This window comes from Tenebrio molitor, chromosome 7 (assembly GCF_963966145.1).
Source record: "Tenebrio molitor chromosome 7, icTenMoli1.1, whole genome shotgun sequence".
Classification (NCBI taxonomy): domain Eukaryota; kingdom Metazoa; phylum Arthropoda; class Insecta; order Coleoptera; family Tenebrionidae; genus Tenebrio; species Tenebrio molitor.
In genome coordinates this window covers 12361731-12380671 of record NC_091052.1, presented here as the reverse complement: position 1 = coordinate 12380671, position 18941 = coordinate 12361731, and the positions used below count along the sequence as shown (strand labels likewise).

Here is an 18941-nt window from a genome sequence, read left to right as displayed (position 1 = left end):
ATTTATTGGACATGACCTTCATAAATGTGACTTTTGTAATGTAACTAAATTAAAGGTGCTTTTACAAATGTACAGCTCACTTGATGAACATTTATATGAAATCAATTATAGGTACAGTTGCGGCCGATGAAATCTCAGACAGGAAAGATTTAAACACTCTGTATAAATTCCGAAATTTGATTAGCGTAAACAGGATTTTCATCAAGGATTATAAAGTCAGTGTCAGTATTTGACATATTAGGTCAGGATCGCGCGTAACTTTTGAAATGCCGCAATTATCTGATTTGCAAAAATGTATTTGACTGAGGAACGGTGTGAGTATAGCAGCCATTGCGAAAGAAATTAATGTGGATAATGTTTGAGTGACATTTCGGGAAACGTCACTTTCAGTACCATTTACAAAGCCAAAAGTTTGGCGTTGTCAAAGTGTCTGAGTTTTCAACGGCCGCAACTGTACTTACGTAACACTCAAATGATCTAACTTGTTTTACAACTTCTGAGATGTGATTTTTTCCATCTGTTCCTTATCTGCAAACTTGGTATACTTTCGTAAATGTTAAAAAATATTGATAAAACGTCAGGCTAAACACCTTAGTAAACACATTTTGTTAATACATAAGATATATAAACCATTCACGATTATTTCAAATTTGGACTATCTATGAAAATCTGACATTTTAGTTGGCAGTATTGTGACTTGTCTTAATAAATCTAAAGTCCATTCATTTTGTATTGAACTTTTCAAGGTCAAATAATTTAATTTTTTGGCTTTGTAATTATGTTTTGTAAATAGTGACATGCAGGTAAAAACCGTAAACGTTGAATTGAGCATTGCTAAATCACATTATGTTGGTTATATGTACTTATATGCATGTCACTATTTACAAAACATAATTACAGTGCCAAAATTTAAATTATTTGACCTTGAAAAGTTCAATACAAAATGAATGGACTTTATTTTAGGTTATAATTCAACCGAACACTGCTCCCAAGTTGTTACATTTTTTAAATAATTGAACGCATTAGGAACAATAATCGTAAAATTGTAACTGAAATGAAACATACATATTTGTAGGGCAGTTCTGGGTAAATTCTTATTAACTAAATAATGACGGAATTGACAACAATGCGAATATTTAAAAACGAAACGTCATATGACAGGACCTGACGCCAATCTAACAAAAAAATATCGCGGCCTCCTGCGTGTTTAAAATAATCGTGAACGGCATATAGATATAGGTAGATATATAGATCATAGATAAGCTGCATTTTTTTCAATTGAATTCATTTCAACAAGTTCAACATGTATTTTTAAATGCATTTTTTGAATTTTTTTGATGTTTTGTTAACTTTTTTGAACCAATTAAGCACCTGCCTAGTGAATTCGCTTTTAAAATTTTATTTTACGTTGCATTAACTGTTATTGATGACGATGCATCGAATTGTTTGATAAATGCTTATTTATAAACTAAATAAATTTAAGATAAGATAAATTTGTTTTATATCTTAAATTTGAAAATTTTTGATAAATAAGCACATGTTATGAATACTTGTAGTGAACTCTTAGAATGTTCCATGGGTAGCGTGGCCGAGCGGTCTAAGGCGCTGGTTTAAGGCACCAGTCTCTTCGGAGGCGTGGGTTCGAATCCCACCGCTGCCAACTACTTTTTTTTTCTTTTTCAGTCATAAATTCCACAATTTTACAACAAAACAATTGCATTTATTTAATTTCCATTTATTTTGATACACATCAATCTGCAGAAACTAAAATTTATAAAGAATTCAACAACTTAAACCAGTGACATTACCTGCTGGTGTGTCATTCAGATCTAGGGTAATTGTTCACTTTAACTACTTCTGGAATTTTCGCGTTTTTTCTGGCTAGACAGCCTCAGAGCGTCCTCCTAGATCGTGTCCCACCATTCAAACCTTGTGCAAATGCCTTTTTTTCTCTCTTGTTGTGTTTCAAGGTCGCGTCAAGGTCGCGCCAAGTCTTAGTATAACTAAAGGGTAAGGAAAATTTTCATTTGCACAAGGTTTGACTGGTGGGAAACGATGTAGGAGGACGTCCTGAGGCTGCTAGCCAGAAAAAACGCGAAAATTCCAGAAGTAGTTAAAGTGAACAATTACCAGATCTAGAACAAACGAATTAATCTAGTAGGCAGAGATAATTATGATTTTTTGTACTGTCAAAGCCACCACATCTGTCAAGCTAATTGTAAAGAACGTTAATTAAATTAGATTTTCTTGTAGAATAAATTATGTGGTAAGGTTCAAGGGTAAGATGCAATCCATACAAGAATCAAATTGTGTTATATTTGTGGAATTGGCGTTATGCTGCACGAAAGAAATGTAATCGCGTTAGTTGGCGACGTTCGTTTGTTACTCTTGCCACCTAAATGTCATTTGTCATATTAAGTTTGGGGTGGTTTTCTTTGTTGTTCTTTATTATTATTTTGTTAACAAGTGCTGTGTCTGTGGCAAGACAAGTTAGTGGTCAGCATTACCAGAATGGAAGTAGGTAAGTCGTAAGTCGGGTAGAATTGAGAGCTGGCATAATGAGCAGCAACGTTTTAGTTACTTTTTATGTGGAGATAGTATTGTTCATTACAATGTGCAAGGTCCAGGTTGAAACACACGTCAAAGCACAAATTGCTACTGCTATCTACGTATTTACGACCGAATTGGCGCTACAAAGTATCAAAGAAAATGAATCAAGTTAGTTGGCGACGTTCATTTGTTACTCTTTATCCGTCGAAATGTCATTTACCACATTAATGGGGGCGGATTCCCTTGTTTGTTATTTTGTTAATTAGCGTTGTGGTTGTGTCAGAACCGGTCTTCAGAATCGAATAAGTGCACCAGAACGTAGGTAAGTTTGTGTCAACACACAATAATGGGATTTCGGTGAGGGTCGTGTTACATTTACAGTCGATTTGTCGGGTAATGTTGACAATTCTTCCCTCACCGTGTATAATGCGTGGTCCTCGACTTTGTCTAGTTGCGTCAAATCTGCTCCTTTGTGTGCTAATCTCTATATGGGATTAAGATTTGTGAGTTGCAACCACAATGGTCTCGAATTAGAAACGTGGTTTCCTGTCGAGACAGTCATTGTGCCCCATTTGAGGCGTGCAGTAGCGTCCATATTGACCAGTTCCAGCTGTCAAACAGTGTTCAATGGGAACGGTGCGAGCGACGAGTCGAACGTATTCCGGACGCATCTCGAGGATATTATGGAAAAGTGAAATCGCACAAAGACTGACGGAATTTAATCGAAGACCCATCCTGAATGCTAATTAAAAAAGTGAATTTTTCGCACGTTCCCCGGAGCCATGTTTCAACAAAACATACTCCAATCAGCACGTCGGCTTATGCACCCCTGATGCTCCATTAAAATGACGTAAAAAACGACGGAATAATCTGGCTCACAAAGGGGGCGACACAATGCGAGGGTCCTTTTCATCACAATAACAATACACCGTTACGCTTGCTTCTGATTGGCCAAGCCCGTCATGGCGACAGAAACAATGGAACAAAACAAGACTTTCGCAAATTAGAAACACTCTTACGTACGGAAGGAATACCATTATACGAGCGGCTTCTGTTTTTTAGGGGTGCTGATACGTTCGAGAAGGCTCTCCAGCACAAGCCAACGACGGATGGTCCTCCTAGTGGTTTAAAGTGTCTCTCTAGTGGACACTTGTCCACTGACATTTTAACATGTAGTTTGAATTAAACAATGTCAGATCAATTCTCCGTTCAAAGACCACAAAAGTGTTAAGTTGACACGGGAGTTGGATGAAATAATTTTTTAATTGTATTTTTGGAATGTTTATTGACAACTTGCGGTGAGAGATACTATGGAGAATTATGAAAGGTAAATATAAAGATCACAATCACGCTAGATCTGAAAAGGACAACCAACAGAAAATAAGCACAAAGGAGCAGCACAAGGTTGTTTTGTAGGACTCATACGTTTGCATATTTGTCTAAGCAAAATTAAAAACAAAACACTAAGCAAAAAAGTTCTCTGACATGACTTGAATAAATGACACAAAATAATGGTGGCTCTACTGACAGTGTAGACTAGCTTGTGCATTGAGCGGAAAGAATGATGTAAAATGTAAAGAAAGATAATACATATAACGAAATGTATGTATTTGCTGAAAAAATAAGATATGTATCTACTTGATAGACACGAAAATATTATGAAAAACACCGATAAGGTTTCGGCGTCGTGTTAGTAAAAAGCAGGATTTATTTACAAGGATGTCTGTTATCGAAATTGCAGAGCTGAGAGCTCCCTAAAACACATATTATTCAAAGTTTCTGTTCTATTGACAGGTCGAAAGATGACCAGGGAAAGATTTTTAGATGGTGGTGTAGATTAACATAATTCCTAATAGCCTACTAAAACTTTTGTTTGTATGCGTGACTATGGAGAGAACCATTAAGGATTAATAGGAGTTGTAGCATGTTTAATGCACTCTGAAAAGGTGTGGCTTACCTATCAGACTCAAGTGATTGTGAAAGGGTCAATTTGATCCTATTAGGAAGATATGGTGCTCCCGATATGATTTAAGAATAAATCTGTTCCAATGTGGGAAGAATTGACAACTGAAGGACCACTTTTTATGAGTTTTTGTTTCTAGACGACTCGAGCGTCATCCGATTCGGATCGGTTTTCGAAGAAACGAAAATAACGTCCCACAAACAAATAAAAGTGAACGTGTGAAATGCACGATTCTTCAAATGTCGAAGATCTAAGATACGATGACACTTATTAAAGAACGTTGGTCGAAGTGTCATCTTATTTGAAGCCTTTCAAATCAGCATTTACCTGACATTCACGTAATCTGCAACGGATTGTGAAAGAGACCGTTGAAAGAAACCATCAAGATAGGACACATTACGTTTCTGCACAAAACAAGACGACAATCTGGAGAAATCTCGTTGCAACCCAAACCTTTCAGAATGAAATTTGACAGTTGCGAAAATATTTGAGTACCTAATAGTGTTTGGAAAAAATAAATTTGACGCAACCGGTTCGAAGTCTTGAACGGTGCATTTGGGTGTCGCGTCGGAGACACAGATACCAAGCAAAAGATAAGACAAAAATCAATAATTAGAAAAGATGACTTAACGAAACATTCAAATTACTCCTCACAACTGTGTTTAGGTTATTTACACAGCGAACGAGTCAAAAGGTATCATTATAGTTTCTTAAGTATAGCCATTTCACATCTCTTCTAAGTTTATTTACACCTGCCTTGATAATTGCTACAACATTTACATTAATTTTCTTCGGACTATAAACATTTTAGTGCGGAGGTGATGCATACAAACAATAATGATTTTGTCCGTCTGTTTATCTTCCTCCGGTCGGCGGCAAATAATTGTCGGTACTCGAATAAAAAACAACTCATCGTCGTGATAACTGTTGATAATTTGAAGGTAAACAGTGGACACAGGAAGCAAAATGTTAATTGGAGGTTTGAGGATTTCGGCGGTGTACCTGTTTGCATTTTTTTTTTCGATTCGGTTCGACGAACCGCACGATGGGAAATTGATCGACGAAAAAAAAACCAACCAACAAATCGCGCAACAGTCCGATATTGGGTTATTCTGTAACTTATTTATCGATTCTCAATAAACGACTTTATTAAAATTCTGGGGTGTGTTAGCGTTGATAGCAGATTATATTGCTCGTGACAGACGCGTTTTCATTCACTCTCCCCTTACATAATATGCCGTAAAAACCCCACTGACATCGCTCCCCCCAGACTGATTTCGAACAAAGGAAGACTGGATATTTCACGGACGGCCATCTTGTTGACACATGTTACGTTAAGCTCAAAATGAAACGTTAGATGGGCGGAATTATTAACTTATAATTTGTATGTAAAGCGAGCACGTTCATGAATTATGAAAAAACGTCCGCAACCCCGGGACGGTTTTAATTATGGCGGCGGCGAGATCCCGATCTCGGTAAGGGTTATTTGTCGTCGTCGTCGCGATTAGTTAGTTGTCGAATAAATTACGCAAAGCACTTCGAATTCATCCAGGTGAAATCAAATTCGAGTGTAATTCAGATATGGTGGCCGGGTAGGTGGTGGACGAGTTGTTAGGAGAGAGACGATGAAAAGTCAAACCAGCGGATTCATCAAACAAATGATCGGCACGTTTCGAGGGCCTCTTCATGTAGTCAAGAGGCTGGAGGGCTCGCGAAATACAGCTCCGACGAGAGCTGGGGTAAAATAACAGTGCGAACCATCTACGCTACGGTGCGGGTACCTCCACAACCTCCACAGATTCAGCCAACGTGTTCGTATTTTATGTAGGACAAGAGATCAGATACATTGATGTCGAATTCAGATTTTCAAATCTTGATTTGTTGATTAGCTGGTGGCGATTGTCGCTTGACGATTTTTGAAGAAAGTTTGTATGGGAATGTCATGTTCGTAATTGGTGACGAAGTAACGGAACGGGTGTGCGGACTGTTGGGAGCCGTTGCTCGGTTACTGTGGTACGAATTATTCTCGATGTTCCGGAGTTGAAGTCTCATCCGGATTGTTCCGGACTCGCAAGATGTCAGCTGCCACTCACTTCACTCGAGAGGATTGTGTAGAATTCAACATTGTAAAAGATAAAGCACGATAATATTATATTCTGCAGTCTAGACTGAATTTGTCGCGGATATACGTATGAAGCTCGCAATTTGAGATTCGGTGCATGTCATTACAGTTCCTAATGTCGGTGCTTCATTAATGGACAATTACAGTTTAGTGAGAATAGCGACACTAAGTATAAACGTTTATGGAAGATTTGACGAGTTTTGAAAATAGGGTTTGTTCAAGTGAACACATTTTTGCTTGCTGGGTGGTGGTTGCAAGTAAAAAGAAAGTCAAAAATTCGAGAATTATAAGGGATGAGAGAAATTTGATAAAAATATGTCAACTGGACCATGATAATCATCATCGGTAGTTGAAATTAAAAAATAGTAGGTAGTTTATGCAACAAGTGAATAAAATAGCAATTTTTTAACGAATGGGAGGTTTGATCTCACGATCCGCAGGCGAGTGCTGCCTGAGTGAAAAAAAGATATTAGACATTTTATGCACGAGTTCCAAACAATATTTTTTCTACGACTGTCTACAATTAGAAAAAAATCAAGATCAACACAAATAATACATCCTACGTTTCTAAAGCCAAGATCGCCAGAGAACTTCACTTGTTTTCAATGCACTTTTATGATTCGGCCATTACGGTGCATTTGCTATTTGCATAAAGCCAAAGTGAAATAATGACACGTTATGGCAGTTTTTTCACGCGTCTTATTTTTTCCCACAATTACCATAAACAGACGTTTTACGCATTAAAAATAGTGAAATATAGTACAATTTCTTTTAACAGTGGAAGAAAGAAAATAAATGTGTTGTATATAACTATGTGTGTAAAGTAGGTACGTACAATATAAGGAAATTTCGATGAGATAAACGAATGGAAATCAGATACTTACGGAAGTGGAAAGGATTTTTGAAAGTTAAGAACATAAAATAATAATTATTGATGTGCGAAATGTGGAAAAAAATTACAAATAATAATAGTTTCAAGAATCTTACAATTAAGAAGCGCAAATGAAAGTAAGTAGCTATAGCTACCTATAGAAGCTATTTGATGAAATAAATTGAAATTGAAAACGAACAAATTCTGAAACATAAGAAAAGCTCAACCATATTTATGATTGTTATAATTTTTCCTGGAAAAATGGCCCATCCAAAAACTTTTCATTATTTGAGAGCACACACAATGGTAGAAAAATTGATAGATCCAACATACCAACAGAAAAAACAAGATTCTTTACATAATCTGATTGCACGTTTTAAACCCGGATACATACCTAAATAGACTACAATTTGTAAATGTCACACCATGTTATTATAATTTACCCTTGTAAATATTGCAAATAAAATTATTTCTTCTCTCATCAGTGTATTTATTACCAATTCGTATTATCCCAAATAACCTCGTGTGTTGGTAAGAGTTATGCAAATAATGAAGTGACCGCCGGAAGGAACTTGGATATGCCTCTAATTACAAAGCAATAAGACGTTAGACGGGAGATTTTGAAAATTGTATCATCATATTTCTCCAAAGTATACCTGGTTTTCAAAAAAAGAAAATTGTTGGATTATAACAGTATACCTACCTATCAGTCATTCAGTTATCAGTTATCTTAATGTATTATTCTAATGACAAGGAAAGTTTCATGCGTGGGCTAAAAATATTATCTTAGTCTGTCAATTTTAAGTGATTATTGGACAATTGAGTATTAGGTAGTTACAAATTTTCCGATGGTTTTGGTTTATAAAATTTTATGCGTGATTAAGCAAGCTACGAGTAGCTTTCTAAAATTAGTGAAAATTAGCAGAATTTTTGGGAAAACTTAAAATTATACAACGTGATCAAGAATGACTGAATCTGTTGGTAACAATGAAAATTTGAATGATTTTGGTACCACTGTGATCTAAACGTATTTCCGATTGTCAGCTTTGACAGAGTTGACAGGCAAATTTGACGTTTACCATGAAAGGGTCATTTTTCTAATAGCATGAACATACCCGACATAACCTAATTTTTTTTTAATGTCGTGTCAAGTTAAAACATCCGGTCAGTGCCAATTACGAAACAGAAAAACACGGATATTTTTCAATTGTTTCATTGCCAACAGACTCAGTCATTGTTGATCACGCTGTATCTTCAGCTAAGAAATTTTATTTGATGTGTGGGAACCCCTCAAAGGGTCAGTTCAGGTTTACAAGGATGTACAATCGGTTTATGTTATGAAAAATATCAAGCTTCTTAATACCGAGCGATCATTTAAAAAATAAATCGAGTTTGCTTTGGAGCCTATGCTATAGCATGGGTTGCCTTAGGTTACACGCCGATTCGATTTATTTTTTAATTGATCGCACCGTATTTACCGCGTATTTCAGCTATAATAGTTATTTGTGTATCAAGGTCAAAAAGTGCATCTTTCTGACTTTTGTCAGAGGTGCACGTTAAATTTTTGAGGCGATCGCACGAACTACAATGCAAAAGATATCATTGGAAAAATTTTACGCACGCTTCATGTTGCAAATTTTATTTATTTAATTGTAATTCATAAAAATCATTGAATAATGAAGGTCGGTTAACTTGATTTTTTCATTAATATGACAATAACAATTATTTTTTTGCATATCGTAGTGAAAGTAGTACTTTTTTGCATCATTTTATTCAATTTCCTTGGAGATGATTGTCAAAGCATACCTATTTTTTTTTTTTTTGTAATTTTTCATAAATCCTTTGGACCAAATTTCTCAACTTACATCGATATGCAAAAACATAGTGTGTACAACACGTTATGAAAGTCTCTTTTTTTCACTTATTTGCTTGATTAACTCGGGATACGCCCTCGTTAATCAACCTGCAAATTCTTGAAAAAAAGTATGACTTTCATAACTAGTTGTACAAATAACTATTGTTGCAACATATTTTCCTTTTTTTCTCGGAAATTTTATCATCAAAGGGTAGAGTTTTTTAATGCCATTATAATCAGAAAAAAAAACTCTAACAGCAGCAATAAAAAAATTATAGGTTACCATTTAAAAAATAAAAGTTGCCCGTTGCCCATTAATTGGTAGATGGTATAAAAATTATATGCTCACTCAGCTTTGTAGTGTTTTTAGAGCCATTTCGTTTCTTGTATAGGTAATTTTTTTATTTGGGTCATCAATAGCGAAGTTATAGCGTGGGCCGTTTTTTTTTAAATGCAGCCTGTATTTAGATTTTAGAGGAAAAATGTAAGATAATCTATACATTTATTTTTCACGAAAGAGAAACGTACCTACCTATTTAAAAAAAACACTTATATTACTGCTTTGATTGTAGTTTTTAATTTAAATTAAGGATGAGAGAATGCCATCCTCGAACATTAATTGCAGAAATTCGAATATCTCAAATGTTGTACTATGAATAATAAACATTTAAAAACATTGAAATCATAGATTGGTTACTAAAAAAAAATAAAATTTTAAATAGTATCTACATTTTCAGAAAAAATAAGTTAATTTTGTTATTGTTAAATGTATTATCGTTTTTTTAATTCGATAAACATTATTTATCTAATCTCTAGTCTAAATATTGCAAATTTTTACTTTCAGACCCTTTCTCGACCAAATTTATTTTTGAATAGTAAAAATTAACGATTTTTATTTAGTAGTCTTCATTTGTCAAGAAAAAATTAACATCTTGACATTTTGACGTGAAGAAGTGCTTAGATTAAAAAAAAATCCTGCGGTCGACAACGAGCGAATCGGTGGCAGAAAATGAAAGAGCCAAAGTCATGTGTCGACGCGGCTCTATATGAGCAATCACAACTGTATTTAATGAGATTACACGTCCATTGTGCAAATAATCGGTAAAATTCCACACAATTCATTCTGCTGATGGTGGAGGGAAATGACTACAAACGAATTGTTGTTGTCAGACTCGTCAAAGCTCGAATGTAACTCTCAAATTTTTCCAATTTCATTATGTTCAGTTTGCGGTAAAATTAGCTTTGTCAATGCAATCTAAAACACATCATGTAACAACAAATGCAGTCCTGTTATTACTTTGTTAATGATGAGGGTGGTCGAACACGTCGAAAAATTCGCGAATTATCCGACAAGGAAAAAATGCGAACATGCAAAAACGGAGACGTCGATGAACAAGTCGACATAGTTTTAATTTGTAATTTGGAGGAGTCTCAGAAAGGATCTCTTCCTCAGCTGTCGCTCCATTTAATGAGGCCCGGATTGTGGTCCAAATGAGAGGGATGTAATTTGATTCCCAGACAAATATAACACTGTAAGTGTATCACAAAACCTCACCTATTTCAAACCGTCGTACAAAGGAAATCTTTCCCGAATTTACACCTTGTACAATGGCTCCAGTTTCGGCATATCATACAATAATCCCCACATCCAGCCACGTTATATCGTTATGTAGCTGCACAGACACAATAAGGACCCTACGCAAGGATTCATAGAGGCGTGAACGCTCCACTCGAATACGAGGGGGACGGCACATTTCATACTCTATTCTCTGGGCTCAATTTTGTGTATGTCATCGAGAAACGTGACTCAACTGTGAATGTGGCTTAGGAGGAAATTGTTTTATGGCGGCCATGTTGCCGAATACGTAGCGTTCGTCTTCCATTCACCGCGACCAGGAAAATGTTTCAAATTTAAACAATTTGCCCACGTTAACTGGGAAAGTGACCGATTCTTTCTTTTGAGTGGATAAAAATGATAAAAACTTTTAAACAATTTAACAATGTTAATTGGAAAAATTGCAAATTCTTTCAACCAAATGATCGTTATCTCGTTAAGCTGGAAATATTTAGGTTAATGTTAAACAGTAATGTAATGTAATGTAATGTTAAACAGTATAACAGTAATATCGCAAACAAGAAATCAATTTTTTAAATTAACTAACAATTAATTAACTAACAAATGAAAAAAATGATACAAGAAACGAAATGGCTCTAAAAACACTACAAAGCTGAGTGAGCATATAATTTTTATAGGTAGGTACTATCTACCAATTAATGGGCAATGGGCAACTTTTATTTTTCAAATGGTCACCTATAATTTTTTTATACGTTTGAAAATTGAAAATTCCTCAACAAACTCTGAAATAATTTCAACACAAATCCAGCAAATTAGGATTCTTATTTTAAAAACGATTAGATGAACTTAACAGTTATCTTATCACAAAATTCAAGTTATGACAATTTCACAAATTACATATTGCGCTCCGATTTTCAAATAGAAAATGTTTTCAAAATGTAAAGAAGTAGCAATACCTAAGTAAAATTGTTCAGAAATACAAATTATAAGAAAATTGTTTAGTCTTAAATGACAATAAATGTAATTATCCAAATGGAAAATAAATATAAATTAAAAAAAAAATAATTACTTCCTTCCACTTCCTTAGACACCATCATACCTAATTAATTTATCATGATTCTCTCTGTTAAGTTCTTATTACAGTGGCGCCACATCACAATTAACATTAGATATACCGGGTGACTTTTAATGATTGAGACACATTTAGTGGGTTGGCACTCCCAAATAATTGGTACCTACGCCTAGTCATTTGTCAAAGAGTTGTTTGTTGATTCGCTTTTTAGGTTAATGTTCTACGGTGTGATCAAGAATGACTGAGTCTGTTGGTAACAATGAAATTTTTCAAATTTAAAATTTACCATCAAAGGTTCATTTTTGTAACAGGATAAACATAACCGGCATAACCAAAAATGTGTTTAATGTCGTCTCAAGTTAAAAAATCCGGTCAGTGCCAATTAGGCGACAAAAAACACCAGTACTTTTCAATCGTTTCATTGCCAACAGACTCAGTCATTGTTGATCACGCTGTAGAAATAAATACATAATGACAATTTCACAATTTGATTTATTTCGACTTTTAAACTGTCATATTTGAATTTGACAGTCAAGTGTACCAACATAAAATCATAAATGTGTTGCCAACCGAACAAAAATAATTTCAACCATTAAAAGTCATCTGGTACCTACTAACAGTTAGAAGTTCACTAAAAATTATTTAAAAATTTTGCGCATAAAATCATGCGACTAATTCTAAAAGAATTTGACTATAGCTATTTATGGTATATAAATAAAGACAAATGTTATCCATGAAAAAGTAGTTTAGCGCACGAGGTGAAGCCGAGTGTGGTAATGTTTTTGAGTGGATAAAATTCGTTTATTCACGTGTATCCTACAACATATTTTCCAATTTCGTTATCAGAATTTTCATTTCAAACACTTTTAGACTTTGAATGATGTGTCACTTGTTTTATAAACATGCCATCTATACAGGGTCTTTCACAACTCGCGCCCTAGAGAAAAAGGGCACCTGCCGACGACAATAAGTTGTCAAAAAATAGAAACAAAGAATTTACTACTGCTTTCATAACGGAGTTACAAGACTTGTAATTCTACCAATCCCAGAAGGGCATCTCGAGGTGTGATGTTATTTCAATCAAATAAAGCCAGTTGCTAGGTTTCAAAAATAATACCATCAGCTACAAAAAATGTTTGGGTTACTGTAATTTTGACACTATTAGATTTGACTTTTCATTCTCAACAAATTTAAGTTAAAAATCTGAAATGTTAGAGCTGTCATTAATTACATTGCAAGTTTAGATGTCTACTGCTTAAGCAAAGTCTATGGGCGATTCTAGGAGATGCTTGGAGTGTAGCGACTCCATGGACCTGAGCTGAGCCACCAGTGTCGGATCTGACAATAAATCGGTTACAGAGGCTCTGATGCGCAAAACCCACCGATGATTTTTTGCTGGTATGACCAGGTCGGCTGCGCTCTCAAGTTTTGTCCTGGACGTGCCGCGGCCCTCGGACTCGTGGGGTAGTGGTTGATGCTTGATAGTTGCAATTAAATGGCATTCTAGGTCATTTCAATTATTATTACAGCGTATTGTAGCAAAAGTAAAAAAAATGTGTTGCAAACGAAAAAGTAATTGTCATTTCTGCCCGGAAAACGTTCTTCGAAGACTCTTGCTACCTCCCTGGCGTTATGCTCACATCCCTAAATAATCAGCGGCTGAATACATGATTGTAACCAAATAAATAAAGGTTTTGGCTTTTTTTATTACAAATTTAATTTGACAGTGACATCTTTCAAAAACAACTCCAATCGCCCAAATATTTTAAAGATGTTTTTTCTTAAATGAAGTCCTAGCAACGTAAAATTACGGCAAACACACCTTGGAGGTGTAGATCTCTGATTGGTTAACTTTAAGTTGTCTTTTCTCGAATATCTTTTAAGTTAGATTTTTTTTTCTTCAAAATTACACATCCAAAAGCAATCTCTTGTTTCCTCTTTTTCTCTAGGGCGCGAGTTGTGAAAGACCCTGTATAGCAACGAAAATTTCAAAGATAGTGCGAATTTTATGTTTTCTATTTTGCACCTATAACACAGTCAGTATAACACTCAAACGGGTTTCGAAAAGGAGCTCTTTTCGATAGATACGCGTTTCAGGAACATTTCCTTAAATTTTTAATGTTGGCAGTGACTCATAGTGAGTTGTTGCTAGGTGATCACGACACTTTAAATTCAAAACGTACAATTGTTCGTCTATTTACCAGCGTTACCAACCCTTATATTTGCCAAATACAATTTTCCTAGCATTATGTTTTGGACTTTTTTTAAATTTAAGGGGCAAAATAGAAAGAATATTGTATTATAGTTGTTTTATGAGCCATTTTGTCGCACTCGTTTGCTTATAGCACTCGTCGCTGCGCTCGTGCTCTAAAAAACGCGTGCGACAAAATGGTGTCTTATAAAACTCGTATAATAAATAACTATTTTTTACTTTATTCGCGTGGTCAATAGCAGTGTGAATAAAGTGTTGCTACCTATAAATAAATCCTTTCAGCTTTGTTCCATAAACGAAACTGTAAAAAGTATTTTATTGAAAAAACGGACAAAAAGTTTTGTATTTTGCTTTTAAATTAATTTAGCTATTAGGAAAATCAATACAACAAAGATATCTTTAAATTTCTGGTTCAATTTTCGTTATTATTACCACCTATCTTTGTAAATAAAATAGTAATTTAATATCTACAAATATCGTAAATAAACAATTATTAAATGAGAATTACACAAACCAAAATACACTTCGCCGCAAAATTAACGCATACTGTTTAAAAACTTAAAAAAAGCCTGTAAATTTTAATTTTAAATGATGTATTATGAAAAATGAAGTTAAGTTATAATAGTAAAGCATTTATTTTGTAATTTTAAATTAAATAAACAGAAATATACAGGGTATTTTGAAGCTTAACAAAATCAAATTCGAAAAAAAAACAATTTAATAACGCTTGTTCCATCCTCTTGCATTAATAACTGCTTCACATCGTCTACCCATACTCGATATCAACGTTCTAATGTCATTTTGATCGATAGTATTCCAAATTTCTGTAAGGTGGTTTCCAAGATCACCAAAACTTAATGCAGGTGGATACAAGGTTTTTAGGCTTCTGCCCATATTGTCCCATAAATGTTCAATGGGATTCAAAACCGCGCTGCGAGCTGGCCAATTCATAGTGACAATTATAACTTCCTGAAAGTACTGTCTCACTATCTGAGCTGTGCGAGGCCTGGCATTATCATTCATCAATATGGAATTTTCGCCGATGTAAGGTGCGTAAGGTAAAACATGAGGTTCCAAAATGGTTGTTACGTATCTGTCTGCTGTTAACCTTCCCTGTTTTACAATTACTAGCTCCGTACGGCCTTCTAAAGATATCCCACCCCAAACCTTAATTGAGCCTCCACCATAACTGACGGCCTGAGCAATGTTACATTGAACGTAAGGTTCCCCTGGTCGTCTATAAACCCTCATACGCCTGTCATTGGAAAATCTACAAAACCTAGACTCGTTCGTAAACAGCACTCTAGCCCAATCAGCTTCTTGCCAGTTTAAATGTGCATGAGCAAATTCTAAACGATGTTCTGCCGTTAAAAGTGGACCAGTAGCAGGAACGTAGGGTAGTAGCTGATGTTCTGCTAACCTTCTCCTAATTGTGTCTTGGCTGATCAGAGCGTTATACCTCAAAGAAAAGGCTTCTTGAAGGCTAGTACTTGTTACAAACCTCTGTCTTAACGTCTGTAATCTTAAAAATTTCTCTTGATTAGCCGTTGTCATTCATTTTCGCCCCTTCCCGGTTCGTCTTTTGTTGATTCCAGTTTCTAGGTACCGATTTATTACTCTTGAAATGGTTGATTGCATCACACCAAAACGTTCTGCAATACTTTGCTGCGTTCTTGCTTTTTCAGAAAGTGCTACAGCCACTGTACATTCTTCCGGTGAAAGATTTCTTGAATATCGTTGATTACAATTCATTTTATTATAAAATATGACGGAAACAATGTCTACCTCACTTGGTTAATAAATATGTAGCAAAATTCTTCGATACCAATGAGCAAAAAGTGCAACACTTTGGTTTTTTTAGAATTTAACAAAAACTAATCAATGGTTTTTAATGAATATCGCACGAAAACATGAAGATAATCTGAATCAACATTTTTGGTTTCCAACTAGCAGTGAAAAAATTTGTAAAATGGAATACGATTATTTTTTTAAATTATGCGTTAATTTTGCGGCGAAGTGTAGTAGATTGATTTTTTTTAAATTTATGTCACCACAGGAAAATGCAGACAATATACACGACAAAGAAAGTACCTACTTGTCCATCAACATTTTGCCGCAATGGTCACTTTACCACACTAGTGCGATATTGAAATGAATGTCATGAAGATTAACATTATGTATTAATAATAATAGATGATATTTACATATTAAGATTCATGAATTTTCTGAAAAAATCTACATACCTACCTATTTGATAATAATTTCTTCGACTGTTGTTATCATTCCTAACTCCGAAAAATTGCTAAATTCAGCGAAAACAATCCATATACATATTTGACATAGAATGTCGAAATAATTTGATATATCCACATTACGAAATATTTGAAAATTAAAAAATTCTATAAGATAAAATTACGTAATAATTAATTTCTTGCAAAAATGCAGTTTTGAATAAAGAAATTGCAATATCTAGAAAGTAAAAATGATATCTAATAATATTACAAGGAAGGGAAATATTTTTAATCGTTTAATATTCTAATTAATATTTAGTTCTTTTTTATCATGACCTGAAAAATATTTTTTGTAAGAAGAATTTGTGATGAATCAGTATCTTATTATGAAACAGTAATTTCCTAAATGTCTGCTGGCAGAGTACGATAACTATTTTATCTACGATCGCGTAAAAAGTAGGCACTTATTGCACTAAAAATCGTTGTCAAAGTTGACGTTTATTGAAACTGACGGAATCGTGCCATAAAACTTTTAATGCAGCTTTTATGGCACAGAACTGTCAGAATACAACAATACAATTTGTTGGAAACATTGTTTAGAAGTAGGTTGCTAAACGACAAACGACTTTCTTAGGTAAAATATTGAATCAATGATAATTATTTTATATAAATTTATGTTGAAACCGGTGCGATGATCTCACGACGTAGATAAAATGTTGTAAGACATACCTACTTGTAAAAAGTTCTATTGCTGCACTCACATCCTTTAAAATACTCCCTCGTATCTCGGTCGTATTTTAAACCCGTTCGTGGAATAAAGGATAACTTTTTACACTTAGGTATATCTTAAATAACTAGATAATATTTAATTGGTCAATAGGTATACGTATAGATTTATTTTCTTTAAGTAATGCTAAGTATGGATTATTTATCGTCATAACTCATAACCATATCATCATATTCTTTGAAGACACTTTTGATATAAGTACCTATTGTTATTAATCAAATTGTAAGATTTGTTTCTTTGTATTTTTTAATAAGATATCTTCAAATTAATTATTTATCTGGTGTCGGTCATTAATGTGTTTTTTGTGGAAAAATCTTAGTATCGACAACGCCACGAGAAATCTGAAACCGGCTAATACCAAACAAAAAGATTTTTTCCAATGGTGTCGTCGACGCCATTGGTGTTTCTCCTGGAACAAAACGTTGTGTCGGGTGTCGCATATGTAGTCGTAATATCCTTTTCACAATAATAACATTATTTCGAGGGATCAATATTCTCGTTTCCCTTTCATTTGTATGGAGTGCCCACGTAACTAACAATGGCGCTCGACGTGTTCCATTCCAATTCAGAAATAATTAAAGTATAAATTGAAAGTATAACATGCTGCTCTAAAGAAGGGTAACGTAACATCGAAAGGCCGTTATGCAACGACACCCTCCTAACTTCCAGCCAATCAGTCGTACAGACCCGCCCTTGACTTTCCAAGGGTTCTTCGTGTAACCACATGGTGTAACCCTCCGGCGTTCCACGTTAATATTCTTTCACGTTTTGGTTGGCCGTCAAATTTTTCTCGACAAATCTAATTAATCTTCACGTTTGTCCTGAAATTACGCAATTAAATCGTAATCAAAAATGCATATTGCATATTCTACAATTAAGTAAACAGTTTAAATTTAGTCCTTCGTATCTGCTTTCTCCGCAATTATTGTTATTTGCCTCTTTGTGTTGACTTTTTGTCAAAGGGAGCGTTCTAACGTTTGCACTAAGTATAAACAATGAATTATGCAGACGGTTCTGAATGAAGATCATCATCTACTTCTGTGTGCAGTTTGCATTCTACCGTTCACCAAGCTCGTTAATATTCAGTGTGGCCAATTACGGAGCGACTTTGGTCACGCTGCATATACTGGCAATAATTTGAATTGTTGTACCTCGCGGAAATGACGTCACACGTTTTCATCTGAATGCTGTTGAAATATAGAATTGCATACAGCAATTGGCTTAAATATCATCCACGTCCTCCATGTCTAAATATTATTTTAATGGCTAATTTCTCTCGTCGAGATCCATATAGAGTGCTGACTCACTTGTCATAACGAGTATGATGTTTGGATCTCTCGAGTCACAGTTTTGTCCCTTATTAGCTGTTATTGTTATTTTACGCTGTTGTGGTCGATCCGCACTTCGAAATGTTGTGATTATTCGGATAATTTTTTTTTTAGACAGACAAGTCTCAGTGATTGAAGAAAATGATATCTTGACGGTTAAAAACGTGTGAACATTTTTTAGAGTCCAGACGTTGTGGATAAAATGTTTTAAGCATTTTATCAAAAATAGCAGAGGTATTGGATTCTCTTATGGGCTGTGACCTTGGAAATATCTGCTCGAAGGCGGAGTGATACCAGTGACTGAAAACGTCGACTACTTTACATGCAAATAGACGAGAGAAATAGCCCATGAGAAAATCCAACACCTCTACCAA

At 34.8% G+C, this 18941-nt stretch overlaps 1 non-coding gene across 1 annotated transcript; it reads left to right on the top strand.

Moving 5' to 3' along the window:
• Positions 1-1578: 1578 nt before the first annotated feature.
• TRNAL-AAG (transfer RNA leucine (anticodon AAG)) lies at positions 1579-1660 on the top strand. The gene has a single exon. It is a non-coding gene; the product is annotated as a tRNA-Leu (tRNA).
• The last annotated feature ends 17281 nt before the right edge of the window (positions 1661-18941 follow it).